Here is a 7923-nt window from a genome sequence, read left to right on the forward strand (position 1 = left end):
TACGTTGCTGCTAATGATTAATTTGAAAGTTTCAGATTTTAAAGTTTTTAATTCATCAATCCCACCTGTTTTTCATCCTTCAAGGCTAAAAATACATGTATTTTTCCCATTCCGAATGCCCCTCTGGGATTCTTTGCAGCTGTTTGTTAATGCTCCATCTCTCTCTCCACCCCCCACCCCCCCCACAATGCTGCATACTGGGACCATTCACCAGAGGATACACTTGTACACATGAATCTACCTGCTTCAGTTCATTATTCTCTTCAAGAATCCAAGATATCTGTTTTGGTCAGAAAGCAAACTGCCATGTTGTAGATGTATATTCCAGTAATGTTTTCAGCTCAGCCTTGATGATTTAGTTCACATGCAACCAGTAAAGTAGTTAGTTGCAGCAGGTACATTTTTATTGCTGATCCTTAGTTGGGGATAGAGTGAGGAATTTGGATCATAATTATATGCAAAAAATGAGCCAGATTTAATGGAATGACTTTGTGGCAAGTTCTCATAATTGTTCATTAAAATTGCATTTCTGTTCTCATTTCTAACTGTGTCTGAATTTGTTGAAAGAAAAGTTAAAGGAAATGCTTAAAATAATCCAGCCTCTTGAGACCAGTATGTGTTACATATAGAATATTACAGAATGCTTTGTTCACAAATGATATTTGGTTGTAAGTTTGATTTAGTGTTGAACATCACCTTGCTGCCATGTAAACACAATTCTTTCTCCCTAGTTAATAAGTTCTAATGATTGCAGTCATTCAGTTTTATTATGTAAGGATACATTTTAATATCTCTTTCTCATCAATCACATTTACGGTTCTCTCCCTTTTCATATTACCATTATGCATCAAGTGGCCATCCTGTAGCGATGCGCTTTCTAGTCACTGTCAGTTTATTTCAATGCAGACCTTGTAGTCATTTATTTTAATCATTTTTCTGAAATGGAATATTTCCCAGAATGTCTTATGAGATCAGAATGTGATCCACAATTCCTCCTGGGGGCTTCTTACATCTGAGCAAAATTTTCCTTGACGGATGAGCTTATCGCGTCCTCCTCTCTGCGATGTTCCTCCTGCTTGCTGCAATTCCCTGCATTTAACATGGACAAGAGTAGCAACAAAATTCAATTACTGCCTGTCAATGTTACTTATATTGGTTTGAAGCCCAGTTAACAGAATCAGTTCATTGGATTTTTATTAATACCGCTTAATGACTTTATTGTTCTCTTAATACATAAAGCCTTTAAATGCATTCTATAAAAAAAGTCAGCTGTTTGCAAAAGAACAACATACTGTAGATTTATATGTTGGTGTTAACAGATTCTTGGTTTCGGGTGACCCGGTGACACAGTTCATTAAAGTGCTTTACACAGATGGGATACTGATTCACACACACAGACCCCCACACTCAGAGTCGGCTGCCCCATAGGGAGGAAGCAGTGAGAGATGGCCAGGTCACCTCCACACTGGGAGAGAGGGGAGATCGCAATCCCTCAGCCAGTTCTCACATACCTTCTGGCAGCCAGTTTCACAGCAGCATCGGCGAAGAGCTGAGAGGAAGTCATCTGGCCAGTCTCTCGAGGCAGAAGTAGACCAGGAACAGAGGAGAGGAGGAAAGTAAATTCCCATTACAATAAAAAAGACTCAAAGAACAAAATCCTTAAAGACACAAATGATATGATGTCAGTCTTCCCTAATTTGTCATTGTAGGTTAATTTAGGTACCTGACCTAAATCTTCAATTAATTTTTTCAATGTACGTAAATCATCTAATTCCACAAGTTTTTTTGTTGCTTGACTAATCTTTTAATGCAACGCAGACTTATACATGTTTGATGTTTAATTCCAAAGCTTTTGAAGTTAGGTGTAGCCATGAAGCCAAGGGCCTAGAAATTTGTCTGCGTCTGTATTCAGGCACGAACCAAGCAGCGGCAATGATCACCACGCCTAAACTGATGAGTGAGAAGACCACCCGATATTGGATATCATCAGAAGGCAACCGGCATACTGTGGGCACTAGTCAGGTCCCAAGAGGGAGTCCACAGGCCACAGGGATGACCAAAAACGGCCAAGGGCCTATGGTAAATGTGGGTGGGTGGAGGAGATGGGGAGGGGGCAAACGGTGGCTGGCAGCAGCCCACATTTTTTATGTGAAGCCAGGAGGATTCAATGAAAAGGAAAATCAAATCCATTTTACATCATCGCCCAAAGATAAAATGACCTCCAAGGAGTTCAGCTTAGAAAAGGAGTGCACTAATTATGAGTATTTAAAGTAGAATGATGGTCTCTAAAGGGGAGATAAATTTATAAAAGTACTGTACTGCCGGAGTGCTTTGTAATGGAATGGTGGATCAGGAAAGGAATCTACTTGATCTGGTATTTAGTAGTGAGTCTGAGACAGTGGAAATTTATAGGCCGGGGAACATTTGAGCACCCATGACCAAATAATAACACTAGATTTGATATTGCAACAAGTGTAGAGGCATAAAGAAAGAAAAATAACAAGCCAGATCTCAGGATGTTTACAGCTGTTCATGGGTGAAAATGGGAGGATAACTTGAGCAATGCCACAATGGAAGAACACCACAAAAAATGTTTTTCTTTTGATGATGTAAATGAAATTTATACCAAAAAGAAGCCAAAGGACTGAAAAATTGCACAAAGGAAAAAGAGGAAAGAGTAAAGACTAAGAAATATGTAAAATGAATGTTGCTTAAAAGGTAAACAGTAATGAGATGAAGTAAAATAAATTGAACCAGAGAGCATCAGAAGAAAAAATAGGAGCCCCGATTTTAACTCGGGTGGGACTGGGCAGGCGGGAGCCAAGATGAGTGGCAAACCATCCTGAGTTCAGCACCTGAAGCCCGGGAAATGTGTTAACCCTGGGCCTCATCTGTACGGTCCTGGTCAGTTTCCCACCCAACGTTGGTAGGAAACGGCAGCTGGCCAGCAGGCTGAAGCACAATCTCGGGCAGCAGGTGGCAGGAATGGCCCCGACACTCTGGTAAATCGCAGGGAGGGGGTTTCAGGAGGGCCTAGTGATCTGGGCGGTTGGGGGGGCGGGGTGGTGGTGGTGGAGGGAGCCCGGAGCAAGGGAACGCTAAACATTCCTTGTGGGGCTGCGGTAAAGCACTCCTGCTCCTCCGGGCCACACAAGAACTATTAAAAAAAGTTTAAAAGACTTATCTTCTTGTGCTTCTTCAGACCCCGACTCCTCTTCCCACTAGATTGACCTGACGGGAAAGCTACAACTGCTGCTTCTCCGCTCAGGCCCACGGTTAAAATGGCAGTCGGGCTATGAAAACGTCAGTGGAGCCCAATCTGCATATTTAAAGAAGGACCCCATCAGTTTCTGGAGGGCATCCTTCTCCCCTGCTCCAAAGAGAAGGTTAACATCATAGCCTGTGGGATAGGTACGGGATGACAGCAGGTGAGTCCTATGGGTGGTTTTAACTAGTTGCCGGGCGTGTCAGTCTTCAGAAAGTAGGCTTTTAATCGGTTTTATAGCCTGTTTACAACCAATAAAAGCTTATAAAATCTGTTCCACCTCCAAAACGGACCATGGGAACAGAAAGACAAATTAACTTTAAACTTCGAAATAATAGAGGAAAAAGATGAGAATAGGTACAGCAGAATATATATAACTTAGAAAAATAGTAGAATTAAAGTTGGTGTTTAAAACAAGTGTGAAAGAAGAAGTTAGATTATGAGAGGAAATAACAGAAGGATGAGCACAGTGTTTAAGCATTTGTATTATATAAAATTGTATTTTAAATGTTCAATTTAGTCGTTTATGGTTAATGTTATGGAAATATTACTGCTCTTGATGTTTGAGTGGCTTTATTATTGCAATATAATTTTTTTTCAGCATCACAGTACATAATTGTGAAGGTCAGCCAGAGAGACAGTGTCCTTGAATGTGCTGGCAGTTTAAAATGGACAATTAATGCTAAACAGTACAATCTTGATGGCTGAATCTCGACCAACGTTAATTCAATCCCCGCATCGAGTATGGGGCTGAATTTCGTGGGGGTTTACCCGATAGACCACCATAACTTTGGCCGACAGTCTGCAGAAACCTCGGAGAAACTGGTGTGAATTTTATAATAAAAATGGCACATTCTTTTTAATTTAAGAACTTTTTTTTTTACTTTACAGTTGATAGGTTTTTAATCTTTAAAAAATTCTGTCAGTTTATGTGAGGATGGCAATTAAAGAACTTTGAGTGAGACATTCAAGGCTATTAGGGCAGAAGGCACTTTTGCAATTGGACAAAAATGAGCCTGATAACTGTAGATACAGATTAATATAAATTATAGACTGATTTTATTGCCAACTTTCTCGACCATAAATTAGTGCAAATATGTTGGTATCTGCTGAATTTACCAGGACAACCCTACTAAAATTGATGATTTGTTCTGCTTTATCAGTAGTCTGTAAAGAAATTTATTACCCGCCTACATTTGTTCTGCAAGATCTGTTCAACAGAAGATTACTTGATGTACTTTAAAAAGAAATCACATAATAAATTCTAGCATTTAGCCTACAGGCACTCAGTTAGCTGTGAAATCTATGCAGAGGATAAAAATGTTCAAACTATTTTTCAACTATTTATCCACCATTCACATAACGCACATACACACATTAAATTTTGCTTTGTTTCTTAAATGGTGAAAATAATATTCATCCAATTGTTTTGCCCTCTTTTCTGCAGAAACTTAAGTTTATTTTGCTTTGTTTTGGAAAGCAATACTTGAATTAATATAAGACACATTTTAGGCAATAGAGTTTTTCTAAAAAAATCAATTCTACATATCAATTGTTCATTCATATATTAACTTATCATTTACAGGTAGACCCATTTGATTATGCGGCTAGTTGCATTCCTATTGCTCAGCTCCATGTCATATAATTTTAAATTGCTGTTGGTGCATTGTTGTTGGTGTGCAATAACATCGAGTTACATCGAATTTACACCACAGAAACAGGCCATTTAGCCCTACTGGTCTATGCCGGCATTTCTGTTTTATTTTCCACAGCTGCTTTTCTTGCTCGGATGTATCATGCTCACCTGCTTTGACCTGTTCAGTTTTCACATGCTTCTCGCTTCCCACACTTCTCAACGGCTGCACTTTCAAAGGTACGTAAATTGCAAGCTCCAGTCCTGTTTACACTGCACCAGCCACTCAAAAGGGAACAAAATGTAATTATCTGTATACATGGCACATGCCTGCCCGTGCCCCAGCCAATACCACCAAAAATAAAGTCAAGATCTTAAATGGCCATTCATCTAATTGCTGTTGGTGCATTGTTGTTGGTGTGGAATAACATCGAGTTACATCGAATTTACACCACAGAAACAGGCCATTTAGCCCTACTGGTCTATGCCGGCATTTATGCTCCACACGAGCCTTCTCCATCCCTGCTTAATTTAACCCTATCAGCATACCCTTCTATTCCTTTGTCCCTCATGTGCTTATCTAGTTTCCCCTTAAGTGCATCTATGTTATTTGCCTCAACTACTCCTTGTGGTAGCGAGTTCCACATTCTTACCATCTTTTGGGTAAAGAAGTTTCTTCTGAATTCCCTATTGGATTTATTAGCGACAATTTTATATTTATGACCTCAAATTTTGGACTCCCCCACAAGTGGAAATATTTTCTCTACGTCTACCTCATCAAACACTTTCATTATCTTAAAGACCTCCAGCAGGTCACCCCTCAGCCTTCTCTTCTCTGTAATAGGGAGACCAAGTGTGGTCTAACCAAGATTCTATACAAATTTAACATATCTTCCCTGCTTTTCAATTCAATCCCTCTAGAAGTGAACCCCAGTGCTTGATTTGCCTTTTTTATGGCCTTAATAGCCGGTGTCGCTACTTTTAGTGATTTGTATATCTGTACCCCTAGATCCTTTTGCTCCTCCAAACCATCTAGAATCTTATTATCCAAGCAATATGTGGCCTCCTTATTCTTCTTACCAAAATGCACTAACTCACACTTATCTATACTGAAATTCATTTGCCAATTACACGCCCATTCAGCAAGTTTATAAATGTCCCCTTGCATTTTGATGCATTCTTCCTTTGTATTAACTACACCACACCCCCCCCACAATTTGGTGTTGTCTGCAAATTTTGAAATTGTACTTCCAATTCCCGAATCCAAATCGTTGATGTAAATTGTGAACAACAGTGGTCCCAGCACTGATCCCTGTGGAACGCCACTTCCTATCTTTTGCCAGTCTGAGTACGTACCCTTAACCCCTACTCTCTGTTTTCTGTTTTGTAGCCAGCTTGCTATCCATTCTGCTATGGGTCACCTGACTCCACATGCTCTGACCTTTGTCATGAGTCTACAATGCAGTACATTATCAAAGGCCTTTTGAAAGTCCAAATATATAACATCTACTGCATTACTCTTGTCTACTCTTTCTGTTACTTCTTCAAAGAATTCAATAAGGTTGGTCAAGCATGACTTTCCCTTCTGAAATCCTTGCTGACTATTCTTTATTATATTTTTGTTCTCTAGATGTTTTTCTATTACTTCTTTGAGTAAAGATTCCACTATCTTTCCGACCAGCGACATTAAGCTAACTGGTCTATAGATTCCTGGACTTGTTCTACCTCCCTTTTTAAGTATAGAAATAACATCAGCTGTCTGCCAGTCCTCTGGCACTATTCCCATTTCTAATGAATTTTTATATATATGTAATAGTGCCTCTACATTTTCCTCCCTAACTTCTTTTAATATTTGCGGATGCAATCCATCCGGACCAAGGGTTTTATCCTCTCTGAGTTTGATCAGTTTATCAATTATCTCCCCCCTTTTTATCATAAATGTTTTTATGTCTTTTTTGATCTCTTTTTCTAATGTCATGCCTGCCTTGTTAGTCTCCCTGGTAAATACTGAAGCAAAGTAACTATTCAATATTTTAGCCATTTCGCTGTGGTTGCCTGTGAGTTTATCTTGTGCATCCCTTATTGGCCCTATCCCTATCCTGATTTTTCTTTTGTTAATTATGTGTCTAGAATACTTTACTATTTCTTTTTATATTCTTTGATAATTTAATTTCTTAGTTCCTCTTTGCTTTCCAAATTGGTTTTTTGACTTCTTTCCTAACCTCTTCATATTCCCTTTTGTCATACTCTCTTTTACTATCTATGTACTTAGAGTATGCCTTTTTCTTTAGTTTCAATTTTACACTTACCGCTTTATTCATCCATGGTGTTTCATTCTTGGCTAGTTTGTCCTTGCTTTTTAGAGGAATATATTTCTCCTGAACTCTATTGATCACCATTTTAAATATTACCCACTGCTGTTCTATCTCTTTGTCTGTCAAAGTTTTTTTCTAGTTTACCTTCCCTAGTTCCATTCTCATCCCCTCAAAATTAACTTTTTTCCAATCTATTATTTTGGTCTTTGTCTTACTTATGCCTTTCAAAATCATTATTTTAAACCTTATTCTTTTATGATCGCTATTGCCTAGATGTTCCTCTGCGCTTACTTCTCTTATCTGCTCTGGTTCATTTCCCATTACTAGATCCAGCAATGATTCCTCTATTGTTGGGCTTCTGACATACTGGGTAAGAAAGGAAAATAAAAGCAAAATACTGCGGATGCTAGAAATCTGAAATAAAAACAGAAAATGCTGGAAATACTCAGCAAATCAGGCAGCATTTGTGGAGAAAGAAACAGAGTTAACGTTTTAGGTCAATGAACCTTCATCAGAACTGGAATAGGTTGAAGATTAAACAGTTTTAAGCAAGTACAGAGCCTGGGAAAGTGGGAGAGGAAGCGGAGGGGTGGAAAGAACAAAAGGAAAGGTCTCTGATAGGGTGGAGGGCAGGAGTGATTAAATGACAAAAAGGATGATGGTGCAAGGCAAGGAGGGTGGTAATGGGACAAGTAAAGAAACAAAAGATG

The 7923-nt window shown here is 39.0% G+C and overlaps 1 long non-coding RNA gene across 1 annotated transcript; it reads right to left on the reverse strand.

Annotated features, from left to right (window-relative positions):
• Positions 1-764: 764 nt before the first annotated feature.
• LOC137341848 (uncharacterized) lies at positions 765-7426 on the reverse strand. Its single transcript, XR_010967135.1, has 3 exons — positions 5070-7426; positions 1512-1573; positions 765-1089 (listed from the first exon to the last, which is right to left on the reverse strand). It is a non-coding gene; the product is annotated as an uncharacterized lncRNA (long non-coding RNA).
• Positions 7427-7923: the final 497 nt, after the last annotated feature.

This window comes from Heptranchias perlo, chromosome 24, assembly GCF_035084215.1.
Source record: "Heptranchias perlo isolate sHepPer1 chromosome 24, sHepPer1.hap1, whole genome shotgun sequence".
Lineage (NCBI taxonomy): Eukaryota > Metazoa > Chordata > Chondrichthyes > Hexanchiformes > Hexanchidae > Heptranchias > Heptranchias perlo.